The sequence below is a fragment of the Cavia porcellus genome, unplaced genomic scaffold (genome assembly GCF_034190915.1).
Source record: "Cavia porcellus strain 051 isolate PalLab524CR breed Dunkin Hartley unplaced genomic scaffold, mCavPor4.1 scaffold_11, whole genome shotgun sequence".
Classification (NCBI taxonomy): Eukaryota; Metazoa; Chordata; class Mammalia; order Rodentia; family Caviidae; genus Cavia; species Cavia porcellus.
This window is the reverse complement of record NW_026947494.1, coordinates 57,350,921-57,370,862: the sequence shown is the minus strand read 5'-3', so window position 1 is coordinate 57,370,862 and position 19,942 is coordinate 57,350,921. Positions and strand designations below refer to the sequence as shown.

At 40.3% G+C, this 19,942-nt stretch overlaps 1 long non-coding RNA gene across 1 annotated transcript in view; it reads right to left on the bottom strand.

Annotated features, from left to right (window-relative positions):
• LOC134478113 (uncharacterized) overlaps positions 1-5,919 on the bottom strand; it is a 47,854-nt gene extending 41,935 nt beyond the window's left edge. The window contains exon 1 of the long non-coding RNA XR_010050536.1: positions 5,792-5,919. This is a non-coding gene — a long non-coding RNA (uncharacterized LOC134478113). The remainder of the gene's footprint in view (positions 1-5,791) is intronic.
• Between the last annotated feature and the right edge of the window lie 14,023 nt (positions 5,920-19,942).

Below are 19,942 nucleotides of genomic sequence, written 5' to 3'. Positions count from 1 at the left end.
TTTTATTCTGGGTTGTTTGATTTTATTGTCTATGATGATATTAACAGGTATTTTGAAGAAAAGAGGACATTGTAATAGCCAGTGCTGATTTAATATCATCTTGCTTTGAAATCCTATGATGGCTTGTTTCTTCCATCTCCATCAGTTCTATCATGTTATATCTTATTGAATTTTATTATGTGTGATAGTATAAATAAAACTTTTTATCGACAAGGAGATAATATATTATCCATTGTTCATTTTCTGTGAGTTGGTTTTGAATGTCCTGTAATACTTTCATTCTCTTGCTTCATTTTATACTATTTTGTTATGTTTGATACTATAGTATATGAAGATATACTCAACTATTTCATGGAAAGTGACACTATGGTAGCTACTGTTATGTCAGGTTGTCTTGTGGTGAAACACTAGATTGTTTAAATTGTTCTATTCTGATCTGTTTTGTTATGTCCTCTTTTATCTTTTTAAAACAAAAAAATTTTCAGTCTATGAGTTTCTTTTTGAGTTGAATGTGTTTCTTGTATGCAGCATATTGTTGGATCTTATTTCTTGATCCATTCTACTAGTCTGTTTATTTTGATTCGTGAGTGGAGATCATTTACATTGATGGTTATAGCTACTATGTATTGACTTATCCTTTTCATGTTATTTTCCTGTTGTTGGTTACCTTTCTTTGTCATCTGTTTTATTTTTTGCCTTGCCTGGTGGAGTTCATTCTATTGAAATTAATGGAATTGTTGTCTTTTTCTAGAATATCCTCCAGAACTTTTTGTAATGCTGATTTTATGGATTTCTTCAGGTATACTCTTTAATGTGGAAATATCTTAGTTCTCCATTGAAAGAATTTTTTTTTTGATACAGGGCCTTGCTATGTAATTCAGGGTGTTCTTGAACTCATTATGTAGCCCAGGCTGGCCTTAAATTTAAATTTATGGTGATCTTCTTGCTTCAGCCTCTTGAGTGCTGGGATTACATTGCTGTGAGGCAAAGGAAGATTATGTATGCTTTGGGAAATTGGTGAAGCAAGCCTGCATCACCATCAATTTTGAAGGACAATTTGGGGGATTATATTATTCTGCATTGGAAGTTTTAGTGGTTGAAGCACTTTACTCCAAACTCTCTTTGACTTGAAGTTTGATGTTGAGCAGTCTGCTGTGATTCTGATGAGTTTTCTTTTATTATGTGATTCTTTTCCTCTAATAGATTTTAATATTCAGTTCTTGCTTTGAATTTTTGGACTCTTGACTATTATATGCCTTAGTATAGTTTTTTCTGACCATGGCTAATTGGAGTTTTATATGCCTTAATTATCTGGATGCTGAATTCTTCTTCCTTGGGAAGTTTTCTGGTATTAGTTATGTAACAGTTTTTAAAATATCATTTGTATTATTTTATGAATTTTCATTGATTCTGATTAACCTTATATTATTCTTCTTTGCATCATTAGCAGCTGTTGGGTTGATATTTCATGATCCCTTGCTATTTTTAGGAAGTCTTTTCCTGATGGTCACTAACTGCAACCTATCTCCTGGATCTGATATTCAAGCTGGTTGATTCTTCTGTGTATTCTTTCAATGGGATTCGTTAATCTTCTGGATGTCTGTTTTATGAATTCTATTTCTTTTATATATTGGGCATTCATGGTTTTTGTTATCCTAAACTTTTTTATTTATCTGTACCTGTTCTAGATTCACTAATCATGCCTTTCATCATGACTACCATCTTTTTAGTAATCTGTGTAATTATCTCTGATTTGTCTCTTTCTAGAGACTAATGCATGTACTTTAATTATTTATTTATTTTTTTGCTGCTATCATTTCAGAAAGTTTATCTGGGTGGCTGTTGATTCCTTCCACTTCAGTGCCCTCTGGGGTTTACCTTGGGCAAGTTGGAGGTCTAGGGTTGCATCTTAGTTCTGTTTCTTCTTTTTCCTTTTTATTTGTTTACTGCACTGATCCTTGTAAACTGTTTATGGTAGGTAGGTTTATTATTTGTATATAAACCTTCTTAGGAAATGACTACTTTTCAGAAATGTCTTCTAGGTGTACCTGGCTTTCTTGGCTTTTGAGGTTGTCCTAAGAAGAATCTTAGGACAGAGGCAGAAGCCTCTTCCATCTATTAGCGATAAGAGGCTGCTGCCTGTTTGGCCAAGCATCCAGTTCTTAGGTACGTACTATGGTATTGTTTATGGCCTCCAGACAATATTGGTACTGGTATACAAGGAAGAACAACTGATCACAACAGCTTTGTCACTTTTGTGAAAGTAGTACTGTCAGTATTAACAATAGCATCAAGCACAGTCTAGAAAACGACACACTGTGATAACTGTTAATTTGCCATCTTTAACCACAGGTTCAAGATTTATAGTTACATAACATAATCTAAAACAATTTGTAAAATTAGATATAATAAATATCTGGTCAATAGAGTCATTTTAACTTTACTAGAGAAAATTTAAAAAGGATTAGAGGAAAAATAGAGACATAAAAGAAGAGAAAGAGATTAGGAACAAGGCTGTGAGGCAAAGGAAGATTACGTATGCTTTGGGAAACTGGTGAAGCAGACAGGAGGGAAAGAAAGAAGGAAAAAATAAAACAAGAATAAGACAAAACAGGAAAAATGGAAAATAGTGTCTATATTCATGAAAAAAAACAAAAATAATCAAGAATAAGAAGAAGGAGAAGAAGAAAAAGGAGGAGAAGAAGGGGAAGAAGGAGGAGGAGGAAGAGGAGGAGGAGAAGGCGAAGAAGAAGAAAAGAAGAAGAAGAAAAGAAGAAGAAAAAGAAGAAGAAGAAGAAGAAGAAGAGAAGAAGAAAGAAGAAGAAGAAGCCCTAAAAACAAAGGCAAAAAACCATTTCTCTGTGATTTTGAGCTTGTTGTTGTCTTCTGGGATCTATAGTTCTGTGGTAGTGTTCAGTTCAGGGCGTGTCTGCTGTTTCTGATAGACAAGGGAGGCAGACTGAGCCCAGATTCATCCTGGCAGAACTGCAGTAGGGTTATGGTGAGGTGCTGCTTCTGGTGCTTTTTACTCCCCAGGAATTCAGGCTAATCCTAGCCTCCCTCTGGTTGTGAGGGTAGGGCCTGAGTTGTTCAGCCTACAACATTCTGCATGTCTCTTGCTGACTTGATCTCAGCTCCTTGATCCTGGACTACTCACTCAGTCATGGTGCAATTTCAACATTAGGAACCAGGGTTACTTGGGTCCTTCATTCAACTTGACTCTCCCTAAAATGGTGTCTAGCTAAGCACTCTCTCCTGGGGACATGGCAGTCACTCACCAGTTGCTGTAGTCCCCACCATCCACTGCTCTGTTCCTCTGGTGTGTTTCTCCCTGGAGGCCTGTGGAGTCACTCACTTTTACTGTATCTCTGTAGCATTGATCTTCCTCTCTCACACTGTGGCCTAGGAGCTGGGGAGAAAGTGCAGTTTGCCCCTCATTTTTCAAGGTGGAGATCTTTCTCTTTTCTTTTTCGGTTGCTCCTATTTTCCCTGCAGATCCTTTGTGGGTCCTGGGATCCACCTCCCTCCTTCTTTTCTTCCTCAAATTGCTATTTTCCAGTGTCTGGATTCCAAGTCTAAAAGAGATTGATTTGTTCCTATTTACTGCTTGGCCATCTTCCTGGAAGTCTCTCCAAGATAGACAATTTATTATTTTTAATTTAAAACATTTTTTGTTGCTTTTTTGAGGCAGAATTTTGCTCTGTAATTCATGCTGGCCTTGAACTCACTATATTTACCCAGTTCACGATGTAGCCCAGGTTTACCTCAGATTCATTACAATCCTCCTGCCTGACTCCCAAGTGCAGGAATTACAGGTGTATGTTGTGAAGCCTGGCCAATTTAAAGAAGGGAGAAGATGAGCATTAAAAAATCTAAAATGGGTATTTCGGCCTATTTATAAGCCATGTTGTTATTAAAATTAATTCTCAGCAGCTCTGAGTGTGCTAGGAAGTAGGTATCTTCATTTATAGCCGGTGGAGGGAAAAATTTGAACAGCTTTTCTGGAACGCTGTAGCAGGTCTTAGGGACAGAAACTAAACTTAAACTAAGTAAAAAGGAGATTATTGTTGTCAGGATTTGAAGGGAATAGATTTAATACAGGGCACATAATTTATAGGATTGTTTTATAGTATTCACCCAAAAAGTCAAATGCAGAAGAATGTAAGAGATCTGTCCTCATACTAGAGACACAAAGAATCCAGCTGAGAGCCTGGATTCCTGCACAAGTCCAGCTGAAGATCAAGAATGCATGGCAGTGTCCTCTGCAAGTCTGCCTGCAGGCCTAGAACCTAAGACAGTGTTCCATGGGACTATATTAAGGATCTACACCAATAAGGCCCAAAGGTCAGTGATGGAAGCTAGAAAATCTGCGACAGTAGGATGAAGGATCTGTGCTAACAGGCTGAGGGAATGGCACTAGGGCCAGGAAGATGCTCAAGGTAAGGACCAGAGCTCCCCCGAAGGAGAACTGCAGCCATACTCAGTGACATCGAGCTCCTGAGCTCCTCCAATGATGCCAACAGCTTAGTTCAAATCAAGAAAACCAGCGTGACAAGTTTCTCCAGAAGAATAAACAGCACAGCATCTTCCCCTCCAGTTTTCCTGTTATGCTGTTGGCAGTAATCCTCAAGTGGGCCTTCCACACTCAGAACCCTGCTGATTCAGTTCTGCAGGGTGTTAAAAGTTGGCCATTAGTTAATCTACCAGACAGAGATTCTTTCTTTCTTTCTTTCTTTCTTTCTTTCTTTCTTGGCTGTTTTAACTGAGAAATTCAAAAATTGCTGTGATTTATGCAAAATTACAGCTAGTAGTTCAAATGATTGTTTCTCTGTCTTTCTCCCTGGCCTCTGGGTGACTTGGTTCTCAGGTAGGCTGTATACATGCAAAGACAGCTGCTAGTGAGCCCAGGTTCACATCATCTTCCCCTCTGGCTGTCCCAGAGAAAGATGGAGGAGAAAGTGATATTTTTGCAACTGGCTTTATTGACTTGTAATTTGTATACCATCCAGTTCACTCACTTAAAGCAAACTATTAAGTGATTTTAGGATATTCACAGTTGTGCAACCATCACTACAATCAATTTTACAACATTTCTATCACTCAAAAAAGAAGAAATCATATCAATTAGCAATACCCCTTGTTTTCCTCCAACCCTTCAGCCTTTGACAAATTTCTATTGCTATGCTTATGTATGCCAGTGAACACCTTTTATGGTGTCAAAAGCAGAAGTTCCAGGAGGCTCTAATCGGCTTGGCTTGGATAACCTGCTCATTTTTGACTCAATTACCAGATTAATCTCTGACTCAATTACTGGGTCAAGGAAATGGGTACTTGCACCAGCCAGGCTGACCTCACCATTCCAGCTCTGAGGTCACAAGCTGGAGCTGGTCCTTCTTGGCTAATTTCTCTGGGCAGAATGACTATGGAATGGGATGGGACTCCCCAAAGGTAGGGGAGCCCAGAAGACAAATGTGTCCACTCCAAAGACAACTTGGCAGTATGTGCCCAAGTCTTTACAAGATGCATTTTTGAGGCTTTATCTTAAGAAGACTAGGAATAAACTTTCATTTATGTTGCACTATGGGGTTGGGCTGGGAAGCAGGATGAAGGCAGAGAACTGAGCTCTCTGCTGGGGGAGAAGGGAGGTGGGGTGGAGGTGAAGACAGATCACCTGCTGCAGCATGGAAAGCAGTGCTCCCACAATCTTTGGACACAGCTTCCCTGGGACACTGGTGTGATAGACAGCAGCACCTCTGCCCCAGGGACTGAGGCTGAAGTAAGGGACTCCCACCTGGAAGAAGCAGGCTTTCTGTCAGGATTCAGGGCAGTGCTGGGTTGAAATCTTGTCCTTTTCAGGGAGGCATCATTAGAGTCTTGGCAAGTCCAACCACAGGTGAGAGGGCTTGGGCCAGGTGTGACAGTGCTGTTCATTGTGAGCTGAGTATCCTGGCTGTGTCCTTGTCTGTGCATGTTCTCTCTTGCCTTTTAAACCTGGCAGACCTGATGGGAGAGGACATTTGAGTTCTCTGCAGTCAGAGCCACCAAACTGTGGCACAGCTGCCAGGAAGAATGTTATGTGGCCTGCAGACTGTCTTTTAATTCCATACGTTTGTTACTGCATATCCACAGCAGGTGAGTTCCAGGACCTGGTTTAGATAACAAAGTCCACAGATGCTCAAGTCCTGTCTATAAAATTATGTAGTGTTTGCCTGTTACTGACTTTCTGGTATACTGTTATCTCTAGATTACTTAGAATACCTAATAAAATGTGCATATGTAAATAGATTTTGTACTCTACTGTTTAGGGAGTAATGAGAGGAAAATGTCTGTACATGTAATAGGCCAACATGATTTTTTTGCCCTGTGTACTTCCAATCTGAGTTTGATTGAATCTACAGATGTGGAAACTCTGAACATAGAGGATAAATTATATACTTGTTCTTTTAAAGATAAGTAGAAGGTGAATACTTTTGTTGTTCAGGCGGTGCCTGGTGTGTGTATGTTGTGTGTGTGTGTGTGTGTGTGTGTGTGTGTGTGTGTGAGAGAGAGAGAGAGAGAGAGAGAGAGAATTTCTTTTTTAAAATTTTATTTGATTTAAAATTTGAAAATTTTAATTTATTGATTAGTACATGTTTGCAATTCATCATGACGATTTTCATTGTTGGGGACATATACATGATACATCTTAATTCTTTTCTTACAACCTTTTCTCCTTCCCTGTTCCCTTATCCTTTGGTCTCTTGTTCCCCTTCTTATTTGCAGTAGAACTATTTCCCTGTTTCTTATTATCTATCTTTTAATTTGTTGTTTATTTTACATACTTTGGATTTCTCCTGTGAGAGAAACCATATGATATTTAAGCTTGTATGTCTGATTTATTTCACTTAGAGACTATTTCTAAGTAAAACTAAACTAAATTTATAAATTTAAAGCCCAGTTTGGGGTTCAGTATTAAAGAAGTGGATACAAAGCTCCCAAATAAACAAATAAATGTGCCAGGCCATGTGTATGTGTTTGGGGTTTGGGCTGTCAGTCTGAATTGGGTTGGTAATTGTTAGAGATTTTAGAGGTACAGTGTAAAAACTGAGGGTGACTTCCATCCTAAGGATATATGCTGAGATTGGAGAGGGGGAAAGTTGTGATAACCAAGTTGACTCCTGTGCTTGCCTCCCAGGATGAGTGTTAGGAGTTCACTCCTGCTGTGTGTGATCTCTGCAACACTCCTGGCTGTGGAAGTCCAGGCTGAGGCTGAGGACAACAGCATTTTGAAGACCTAGGATTAACCCTGGTTGAGCCACATAAATTGACTTTTTTTTTTGGGTACTGGGAATCAAATTCACGACTTTCCAGCTCTGTGCCCCAGCCCCATAAATTGACTTTTTAAAATGCAGGAACCAGTATAATTTTTCTTCATTGATTCTAGACAACATAGAATGACTCATCCATACCATTTAGAAGGCAAATGGAGGCTGGAATAATAAAAACCAGGGACTGTGAGAGTGGTGTGTTGAAGAAAGAGCAGGAATTGGGTTGGTAAAAAGATTGGCATGTGTGGGGGTGGTCAACACGCTCCGCTGAGTCACATGAGAAGGACCTTCCCATATCTTGTGATATCATATCGACAGGAAATTGACATTTGGCCTGCTTGAAGGTCTCAGCTCTGGAGTAGAAAAAGATGGGAAGCAGTCCTATTTTTGCGCAGCCATGTGGCAGAGTGTTAGTTCAAGCAGTTTCATGGGGCCATGAGCATCGCCTCCAGGTTCCTGCTCTGGAGTCAAGCACTTCCTGTGTCGTGTGAAGATGAACAGCATTGGAATTTACAGCTCTGGAGTTCGTGTTTCAGCTTAGCTATTCACTGGCACTGTGAACTTGAGAAAATCCCCTAAACACTCAACCCATAAAATGGGAAGATAAAGGTGAAAGAAGAGATGAGGGTGCCGTGATGATGAGGACACAGGCAACTTTACCTGTCCCTGGCCTATTTAAGGTTGGGACGGGGAAGGTGAGGAGGAGAGGTGGGCAGCGGTCTAGGGTCTTTTCTAGTTGAAAATGAAGAGAGTCACACAAATCTCTTTTTTGAGTCATGTGATGGTTTCAAATGGTTTATTGCTACTCAGCACTCAGAGATTGCTGCGATTGGGGATTCCGGGGTACAGTGGGGAATGGCCTACCTCTTGCTTTTTGGTAAGTTAACATCAACATACAAAAGCCTGAAGGATTTCTTTCAGTTCCTTCTTGAAATTCGTGATGACAGAACGTGGACTATAAATTCTGCAGCGGGATGAGGATGAAACGTGAGGGGTTGAGGCCTTGGTTTGCCTAAAGCATCTTCGTGCTCCTAGAAAGAGGAGGACTTTCCCATCTGACCTATGAAACCTTGTCACGTGTATGTGCTTTGTCACTAGGAAGCTGGGTCCTGATGCTACTAGAGCTGGTTGTGACTCCTTGGTCACTGTGTGGCTTTGATGAAAGAATTCAGTTACGAGATAATAGGTAGCCATGCAGAAGTATATGCAGAGTTTATTGTAGAGCAGGCCTCTCTGCTCCTGTGGGAGTTTGGATATCTTTGTGTGCACACAAATGCACAGAACTAGGATGATTATCATTGTTGTATAAAGATGATGCATGCGCTTATCAACATTTTTCTTAGAAATTACTTTGGAATATCATGGTCTCAGAAGCATCTTCCTTGTTCTTTTCAAATGGTCAGTGGTCCCTCAGAAGCCATTATCACACACAAAATCTATGAAAGAAATTTATGAAAGAGAAAGCTCTAATTTAAATCAAGTCTCAGTTCAAGATAGGGAGAGCCTTTAAAGAATGCCTCTGCTGTTCCTGATCTTGTGCTATAGCAGCCAGGAACTCTGCGTACCTTGTTCTGGAAACAGGTGGCCAGGTGGCCAGGTGCCAGTATGAACATGCTCATTGTATAACCTTGAAATGTCTTTGTGCTCTATGGAACCATTTTAGGTTTGAGACCTAACAAATGATTATAAATGTATTACACACTCCGGTCTTTGTTCTTCACTTAACTGTAACTGGCACAGCGTGCTGTTTTGGACCCCCTTTCCCCCTTACAGCTGCTAGCATCTAACCCCCTGCTGAACACATGTCCTCCCCTCTCTCGTGCCTCAACCATCCTCAGTCCTTCATTATAGACCATCAGTCCCAACGAATCTCTCCCAGCCTTTCTATTGCAGGGTAGCAGAGGGCACAAGTTCCTAGACTTGGGGACAAAAGGGGAAAAGAAAGATGGTGGTGGTCATGACTTCAGGGGACAGGTTCCTTTTTCTGCTTTTATTTTGTATTGTCTCCAGATACAAAAAAAATAAAACAAAAAACACAAAACAAAACAGATTTCTCACCATAGAAATTTATTTTCTCATTGGATCTTCTTGAAGAATCTTATCAACTTCAAGCATAGATCTTAGTCCTTATGCAAAAAAGTAGCTATTTTCTTGCTGACTTTGAGTTACTTTTTCTCTCTTGCCACAGGAATCTTGAACCATTCCCTGGTTTCTCCCTGTCCTTTCTAATTTGCCTTTGATAAGGAGTGGAGCCTCCCTGAGCCAGTGGTAATAATGTCTAGTAATGTCCATGCTGCTACTGAAGCCACAAAGATGCTAGCTTTTCTCTAGGGGATTCTGAATGTGCCCAGGGTGGTCTCTTGAACCAATAGAGCAGATCTGCTAAAGACTGAGTAGAAAAAGATTAAGGATTCTTTGGGGACAGAATTTTTCAGGAAAGCAGAAGGAGCCAGGCACAATATAGTTAGCCTAACAGCCAATCTCAGATATAAAAAGGGTGTGGTCGTTTGTGCCTGTGGTTCTAGTTCCCTTCCTTAGACAGGGCTCCTTGGATATCTTGCATACATGGGACCCCAATCTCTTCTATTTCTCCACCCTTTAACATTTTTCTTTATGGTGTTTATTACATCTAAAATGATTTCACTCATTGTTTGGTTTGCTTACTTGATTATCTTTTTCTCATAAGCCAGAAAGGAAGATCCATTATATCAGGGACTTCTTTATTTCTGCGGTAGCCTGCATGAGGAGGCTGAGGAGAGGGCCTATCCTTTCACTGAGTAGGTGAACAGTAGGAGGAATAGCATTGCACTGTTTCAGGCTTTTCTTCAACTCAGTCTCATGGTCTCAGGTATGTCTCCTAGGATGAGAGAAGTTTATAGAGAAGAGCTAAAACACTGAAATTCATAAAACATCAAAACTTCATACAACTCACAGAACATCTCTCAGATCTTGGCTAATTCAAAAGCAGGACTGTAGTCCATGGCCCTTTTCTCTCTAGTTCATTGGAACCTCACAGTCACCCAGCTCAGGCTAGCATATGAGCCACCCGCTGTGGTTCTCCCTGTGGCAGCCTAAAGCTGCAAGGCTTACAGTTCCCTCTGAGGGAGCTTCCAGGAATATAGTATCTGGGGAGGGGGGGCTCAGAATCCTGTGGCCAGAAGGTACGTAGGTCATGTTTGGAGGTTCATGCCTCTTCTTCCCAATCCAGACTGTGACCATAAGTCAAGTTGTGTGATGGGGGGAATCCAATGTTGTCCTTGGGGGCAACTAATAGGGCAAAAGAAGTATGCAGGCATCCATGTGACTATGTAAGGAAGTGAGGGCAGGAAAGATGTTAGATGTTGGTGCCAGGTGAGTGATGATTTGAACATTAAGTCTTCCACTTGATAGCTTTGGAATGTGCTCAAGTTATTTAAGTCTCACTTTTATTGCTCACACCTGGCCAATTATACATGTGGTAAATTTCAGACAATCTCATGGAGCCATGGTTTTGTCCCTGGTCTTACTCTCCAGCTGCTACAAAGAATGGCTGCTAGTTAATGACTCTGGTTAACACCATACAGAACAGTGGCTCTTGTCAGCTGTGCAAATGAAGATCCTAGTCTTCTAAGGACCCCTCTCTGCTTCTTTTTGGTTGCCAGGTTGTCTCCTTCAAGGGTAGCTTGCCAAATAAATCTTACTGACTTTGAGGGAGCTGGTGTCTCCTTCTGGAGGTGGAGTCCAGGTTCTTTTCATCTTGAACAAACAATTGTATGAAATAAGCAAAAATGGTGCAAAATTTCACATTTATTTGAAACTGGGAAAATTAAAAATGAAGGGTAAAAGGAGAAACTGGCCCTGCAGAGCAAACTTGAGTTGAGCAAGAGAGGAAAAATAAAAATAAAAACCAAAATAAAAGTACAGTCTGGGGGATACAGGATGGGATAGCAAAAGGGAAGGTGAGCTTCTCATGGCATCTGTGTCCTTTTATTCCTTCCACATAACACAGAGCCCATGAGTACTTGCACGTGGGACTTGGAGAGAGAATTCTGCATTAGGTTCTTGGATCCCACAAAGTCTCCCTTCCCAGCCAGTCTAAACCATGGCTAGTTTCCTGTCTTACTTTTATTGAATCTTTTCTCCCTTAACTTCATGGTTTTTCTACCTGATTTCATATGATAACAGAACTGGTGTTTTAGTCATCTTTTTTATCCTGAGCACATGGTATGGAAGGGGACACTTGACATAAAGGGGACATTTTTAATTTAAATAAATTAATTGTTCCTGCTGGGTTGCTTTCCCATTACCTTCTAGTTTGGACTACTTCTGATCTTCTCCACATCTATATCTGATCTTGTATTTCAACTAAATAAAGAGAGAAGTCCAGATACTTTGATCTCTTCCCCTTAAGCCTTTGCTGATGTTATAAGACATTTTCCTTTCCTTCTGACACATCATATTTAGAATACATCTAAAATTTGAAAACACGTAAAGCTATCACTCGCCCTACTTATGGATATACTGGATGGGTTCCTTCTTAGAAATCTCACAAAATGTCTACAGAGAAGAACTAAATCTTTATCTTTGGTTTCCTAATTTGTAAGCCCTGCTTTAATCTTTAGAGTTTGGGGATTTAAACCTAAATTCGGTTTCAACATTTCCAGTGCTTATAAATGTGGACAGCTTCCCCACTTTGAGTCAATAGCAGTTAATTGCACGGAGGGGCATTCTGGTAAATGTGGATGAGCTGGATATGGGTCCAGTTGTCTGCTGTAAGGTGGATTAATCTAAGCCTGAGCCCAATCTCACCTGTGGGCAGACTGCATTAGTGCTGTGCTTTCTAGCTCCTGTCCTCTGGGGCCTGTGCAGGACCACTGGTTCATGACTAAATCAAACAATACCAATGTTCTACTTTAAGGGAAAATAAACTAATGGATATGAAATGTTTTCTTAATTTAAAAATTTCCTTGCACTTGATTATATTGGTTGGCTGGTAGTTGAGGCTGGCTGGGAGTAGAGTATACATAAGTACTGTAGAACTTTATGCATATTTGAGAAGTGATTCCTTAAAATTTTAGTGTTATTATTTCTTGAATGCAGATATATATACATATGTATCCTATAGTATGTTTTACTGTTGGCAAAATTATTTGTGTGGCAGAATATATATATATACTGCTTTAAATATCTATTAAGTAAATATAATATAAATTAATATTAGTGTATTTAATATAATTATTTATAAACAGAAATGTATTTATATTTGTTTACATATTTGTTTTGCTGTAACATTATTATAATTCTCTCTGGTGAATATATTGAGAGTCCTTGTGGTTAGAGTTGAATTTTCTGGCCAATGAATTGACTAAAATGATTATCTGATGACTTACTGTGTGGTGGACCCTGTGCTAGGTGTAGGGTTTATGTACTGTGATGTAACCAAGAAGCTCCCTAATGAACTGACTATATTGATCAGGTTTTCTTTAAGGCAGATGATGATAGTTAATCCACGTTTCATACTGTCTACCTTAATGAGTAGGAGATCCAGCAGTTTAAAGCAATCGATTGGCAGGAATGTATGTACAAACACTGAGAGATGCTAAGGGTAGAATTTGGAGGATGCAGGTAGACTCCCCTTTCCTCAGCCCTCCACTTGCAGCTAGGTTCAGTGACCAGACTCCACGACTCCCTGTTTAGAGATTCAGATTCAGTGAATATCTTATCAGTGACTTGTCCTTGGGAAACTACCTTGGTTTAGCTTGAGTGCTGCTACAGTTTAGATCTGGAATGCACCCAAAGGCCCCAGTATTGAAGACTTATTCCGCAGCTTTGATGCTATTGGGAGGCTGGAGGAATTTAAAGTGTTAGGATGGGGTGGTGGTGTGTGGCATGGTGGTGCTGGCCTGTAATCCCAGCACTCTAGAGGCTGATGCAGAGGATTGCTGAGAATGGAGGCCAACCTTGGCTATGAAGTAACTTCAATGCTTGGCTGAACTACATATTAAGACCGTGGCTCAAAACAGAAACAAAAACAAAAACAAGCAACACACACACACAGAACAAAAGAAAGGGCTGGGGACTAGTTGGAGGAAATTGTGGGCAGGCCCTTGCAGGGAATATTGGGACCTCCTCACCCCTGCAGGGAATATTGGGACCTCCTCACCCCTCCTTTCTTTCTTTTTACTTCCTGAATGTCATGAGATGAGCAGTTTTCTCTGTGTTCCCTGCCATAATAGGCTGTCTCACCACAGGTCCCAAAGCAATGACCAACCAACCAGGGACTGAAATGCTCAAAAGTGTGAGCCAAAAGAAACCCTTCTCTTTGTAAGTGCATTTATCTCAGGCATTTGTTATAGCTGAATTCCCGACATGTATAGCAAGGTCTCTTCCATCTTTTTAGCTATTTGAGATGACTCTTCCTACTTAAAAGTCTATTTGTAGGAAGTTAGAAGTGGGGTTTCAGTTGCTGTTAAGATACGTATAGGGTCAGGGAATGAGGAATATCTATCTCTGTTGCTCCTCTTGGTTTTCTAGCCAAGGGAGCTATTTAAGAACAGTGGCTGTGTGGATATCAGAGTCCTGCTGTATTAACTGCTGACCAATGACTCTGGTAGAAGCCAAATTAGAGACTCTGGCTAAGGCCTCGTCTTTTAGGGATTTTAATGATAACAAACAGCCTGCAGTGGCACATGTGCCATAGGTATGGTACCACTGGTCTAGTATTTGCATGAATATCCAGAGTAAGTACTCGATTTATAAATATGTGAACTTTCACAGGTGTACTGTATAAGACTCACTTTGTGCAATATGAATCATTATGACTTGTGAATGTTCTCCTGGGACAGAACTTAGCAGTAAATTGGACTTAGTGTACCATCCCCCTTTCAGATTGACCTCCATCTAGGTAGAGGTGGCCACGTCCTAACCTAGGTGCATGTGAAGAGCAGGCCCAAACAGACAGAAAATATTGTGAGGATTGTCTTAGACAGGCCCCAGCCTGCAGTAGGGGAAAAGTTAAGGTCAGGTTTCTAGATGGGGTTCAGGAGCTGGATTATTAAGGAAGAGCCCTCTGTTCCCTTGTGTGAGGGAACAGAGAAAGAGAAGGCCTAGGAGATGCCAAGTAGGCTGCAGGGCCAGGGGCACTCACGAGCTTCAGTGTTATATGGAGCTTGGGTGTGACTAATACCTCAGGATGCTTTTGCCTAAGAGGATAGCATTGATGTCAATGCTTGGGCACCTGTGCTCACTGGTGAGCGGCCACATGGATCAGAGGTGGCGGTGTCACTAGATAGGGGATGGACCAGTGGTGTTGGTCCTGATCAGTGACTCGGTCAGGATATTTGGTGGCTATGAAAGATTACCATATATTTTAGGGCAGAAATAGGAAAAAGAAAAAAGGGAAGAAACACACAAGAAGTGCTTAGCGAGAAAAGGGTTCTTCGAAGGAAAAACAGAAGATACATCTGCAAGCAGATCTGACCATAGCAACAGTGGTCAGTGGCTCCAAAGACAGTTGCTGCTTCCTTTTCTGTTTCCTTCATGGTTGATCCAGGTGGCTCACTTGATCTCATGCTGGAAGACTGACCTCAGGTGCCAGGTTCAGTGTGGTCTTGTAGCAGAAGATTGGTTCCTGTTGCAGGACTTGGCTTGATCCCATGCCCAGCTTTGTCACTGCTGCTCTGCGCCTGGGATGAATAAGTCTCCTCAGTTGGTAGGTTGTGCCCACATTGTCATGCCTTCGCCTTTTGCTATAGCAGGGTGGAATATAACCTGGGGCATTCATGGTTCTAAGCCCATCTGGGTGCAATGTCTCCACTAATTCTCTGAAGAGCATGGCAGACTCAATCATTAGGAGCACAGCAGCAGAGAGAAGGTGGAGGATGGAGTGCAGAACCAGTAGACAGGATCCAAGGAATCTGAATGGAGAGACTGCAGGATGAAGTAGATGTTTCAGGTGGGCTTGCTACAGGGGACTAGGATGCATGAATGTTTTTAACATGGTTCTCATCTCTCACGAGTGATTGCTCTGTTCTCTTGGGGGATGGAGTTCTATTGAATGAAAGGCAGGAAAGGTGGGAGGTAGAAGGTGGAAGTACCAAGGAGGATAGAGATGCCCCTCCCTTCAATAACCATTCTTACCTTCCTCAGAGGATGGTTGGTAAGGCCTAAAAAACCACGAATCTGTGTAAGTCTAAAATCCTAACTAAGCTGTTGTTAATATGTAATTGGTTTGCCTCAGTTACATGGCTTTGGCAGAGCAGAGTTCAGACATTGTGACTGGAGTTTAAGGATGTTTTCATTGGATTATGTGGTCTCCTTGTAGTTAGCACAGTTCTTTATAAACCAGGATAAGGAAAATAAATTTTGTAATCACTGTTTTATGACTTAATTCTGTAGCTACCCCATCCCCTCCAAAGACTAAGTAGTCTCTCAGAAGCTTCAGGTTTCATGCTGACAGTGTAAGAGCTTTGCCAGAATTTAAACAACTGTTTTTATTAACTCTGGCACTGTAGGGTTTAGGACCATTGCACATAAGAAGTGACACTATTCCAGTGTCAAGGCAGATGTCTGGTTTATGGTTAGTAGCATGGATGGTATGATGAGTGATGCTAGACTATTCTGATGCAAGAATCACCTTTTCTGAGCAGAACATTACCTCATATGGCCTGATACAGGGACCACTGCATAGAATATTTGAAATTTGAAGTAAACTAAGATGTAAATTACATATAATCCCATTTACTGGACTTCATCAAACTTAAAAAGAAAACTAAAATCCACAAGAAATAAATTTACAAAGCAGGCTAGTACCATGGCTAAAAGCATAGAGGCTAGCCTGTGTTCCTGAATCCTATCTTTGCCATTTGCTGGCCAGAGGATACATTCCTTAAAATCAGTGGGCCTCAGTTCACTTAATCATAATATTGGTGTAAAAACAATCCTGTCATGAGATAATTGAGCTTAAACAAGTTAGTGCAAGTGCACTTGATACATAAAGCATTGGATGAATGTGTGCTAATTATGTCTTTATATTTGACTCTCATATCCACAAATGTCATTGAAACCAAAATTTGTTATATATAGTGCATGCTGTATTTTCTATTTCCTTCTTTCATTAAATTATATAATTTACCATCCTCTTTTGGATTCTGCATCACACTTTCAAAAGCAGTGTCTTATAATTTTGGGTACAGCATTGGCATTTCTCTGAGAACAGTGCTGCAAAATAAGGGGTATTGAGCAAGGTGTGCTAGCATATGCCTGTAATCCCAGGAGCTGGATTATTAAGGAAGGGCCTGGGAGGCCGAGGAAGGTTTGAACTAAGTGTAGATAACTCAGTGGCTCAGTGAGATTTTTCCTTAGAATTTTTAAAAAGGAGATCTGGGGATGCACCTTAGTGCAAAGGGTATGGGTTTAATCCTCAGTATAGGGTTAGGTGTGTGGAAGGAGAAAATAAAGGACTTTATTATAATATCATCTGCCACCCCCCTTGTAAAATTAACTATTTTAGACTTCTAGAATCAAAAAAGGAGAGAGTCTAAAGTTTAAGGGCTTGGTTTAGAGATTGGGTGTTTGAAAACTGCAAAATGGTGAGACTGGGATATTGGAATTTTGAGGAATTCTGAGGAATTCTGAGATACTAAAGAGAGGAGGAAGAAAGTGAGCCTTTCCAGGATTCCTGCTGAGCCCCTTGAGGTCCTGCTTTCTGAGAACACAAAGAATGGTATCACTCACTAGCCCCTCTGTCTCCTGTTCTTTCTTGAGGAAAGGCTTTGTTGGCTTGTTGGGTTAAAAATAGCAGATAAATGAATGTGTTGTTCTCCTCTCTGCCCTCCCAACTCCCCAGGTATGTCATCTAAGTGTAAATAAATGCCTTTGTATTTGTTAGGATTGGGTAATTCATTTCCAAATGGGAAATGATAAGATTATATCCAAAAGATGGGAAGTATAAAACAAAAGAAGCCTTTATTCTGAAAACGCGGAGAGAGAAAACCAAAACCCTCCAGCCCTGGAGTCCGGCTTTCTCTCTGTGGGACACATGGCGTGGAGGGTATGTAAGTAGCCTCGGTTTGGGGTGGAACCTAAAGGGACATCAAGGATGCACGGGTAGCTCATTGGTTGTTTGGCGCCATAGGTAAATTCCTAGGGGGCGGGGAAGATGGAGGCACAGGTAAATTCCTAGGGGTGGGGGAGATAGGAGCTCCTTGGTTCCTCCTCTAAGGCTTCACCAGCTAGTGTCCTGTCTGGGGCAAAACTCTTTCAGGAAAGAGGCCATGCTTTTATTGTGAAACACCTTTTGTAGACTCAGGATTCCACGTGTGTCTAGAGAAGGTGAGGCCCATAAACCTAATTTATCAACAGTGAAAATCCATTATAAAATTATGTTGCAGTTTTAAAAGTGCCCTCCCTTCCTGTAATTGCCCTGATGCAATTCTATAAACTTTTGACTTGTGATATTAAATGGGTGAAAGAGAAGCCACGTCACACTCTCTCAAATGTGTTAGACTGATTAAAAATGAATTTCTAATGAGGAAGCATGTCACTAAAATTATAATTAGAATAGTGCTCCAAATGATCAAGACTTGCTTTATTTTATTTTCTGTGGCACAATATTTCCCAAAAGGTTGTAACTATGGCAGACGTGGAAAATGGAGACAGGAAAATGAGGTCATATTCAAGTGGGTACAAGGCAATCGCCAGTGGCAGCCCAGCCAAATTTGCTTCCTATGCAAATGATGGCCCCAGGGTTGGTAGAAGAGCATTAAGGTCTTTGTTAAATCCTGACTCATTGCCATCTGCTTTTCCTGCTGGGCTAAATGGGCAATGTTATAACATCTGGGCTAAGTTTATCTTTAGTGTATTCTGACTGGAAATGGTCACACAGGTTCAGTCTGATTAGAAACTGGTTTAAAGCTTGCCCATCTTGTGAATCCTCCCCTCCTTCCTTTCATGCCCAATTAGAAAATGTGCCTAAATACCTTTGGTTTGTTAAAGAGAGGGTGGTTGGGATGATGTTAGATTGAGGTAGGGACATCAGTTTACTCTCTTTTTTCTGTCGTTAATCTAGAAAGTCTCTTGTGATACCTGATGTATTCACTCATTGTTGACTTACTAAACAAATATTTCTTGAGCATCTACTTGTGTGCTCAATTTTATAGGGCTGTGGAATCACTGATGAACATGACCAAAGAGGCACCAGGGCTCCTGTGGATACTCCAGCTGAGGACAATGGAAAATAATAGGTGAATTCAAGTATTTTTGGTTTGGATAAAACTGTAGAAGAAATAAACACTCTGGCAGAGAATTTTAGTGGGATTGAGGTCATGGATAGGGCAATGATAGACTTGTTTTAGAGGAGTTGGTCCGGAAGGCTATAGGTAGGGTCTCTAAAAGTCAATTAATTACAAACCATTTTGCTGAAAGCTAATTCATTGCATGGCCCAACTCATTTTTTTTAAAAATTTTATTTAAAAGGGAAAAGAGAAAAACACAAAACAAAACAAAGCGGTGTAAGGGTACAAGTAATACAGAACTACAAAAAAAAAAAAAAAAAACAGTAAGAAATCACCAGTTAATAGATTACATATTATCATCTTAGAAATAGTTGCTCAAATCACAGTATCAAAGAATACAAAGTGGACATTCAAACAGTGAAACTGCAAACAGTTGTGTTCAGTGATCCAACCAAAAACATTAATATGGTCAGCTATTTAACACCCCTAAACACACTTGCTGTTGTATCCTTTAGAGCTCTTTTTTTTCCCTCTCTTTTTTACAACAAAATTTACACATTTTGGGTTTTATTACTCCTTAGTTCTTATTACTTTTTTTGTGGCCCAACTCATTGAAAGACTACCTCACCAAGCTTATTTGTGTCATTCTACTATTCAGTTTTGGTTTTCATTTTGATTTTCTAGTGCTGTTTGAGGACTTCTCAAGTTCTTTTGCTTAGCCGCAAGAGCCTGAGGGACAGAGAGTAAGGGAAAGTGAGAGGCAGAGAAAGGGCTCTGAGGACCATGATAAAAACACATTTATAAGGAGATATACTTGAATAGGGAGAATCGTTAAGAGATATATTTTTCATTAAGTTATTATTCATAAGGATAATACATTCATGTGAACTCTTCACATTTAAGAATATATGCAAGAAGGCACTATTTATAAAGAATATATTTGTAAAAAGAATATTTTCATTGAATATATTCATAAAACAATATATTCATGAGGAGAATATATTCATAAGAAGAATATGTTCAATTTTTCTCTGCCCAGATCCCTGCTGTCGCTGCTGGAGAATGAGAGATAGAATTGAAGGCAGAGAGGGGGAACTGAGACACAGAAAGACCAAGAGGCAAAAGTTTCTAGCACTGAAAGAAAGACTGTTAAGACATTTCTTAAGGTGATATTATGCAAGCAAAATGAAAACCAATCAACTAAACTAGAAAGTTAAAGGACAAAATGACATTAGACAAATTGGTCATTTGGGGAATGGGTCATTCAGGAAATTGGTTATTTGGGTAATTTGTCATTTGAGGAATTAGTAGATTGACTATGTAATTTATCATCTACAGTGGGATGGTGTTAAGAATGAAAGAGGTGCTATTAATAATGTTGCTGGGATGACTGATACAAGATAAAACTGTCCCAGCAAACTG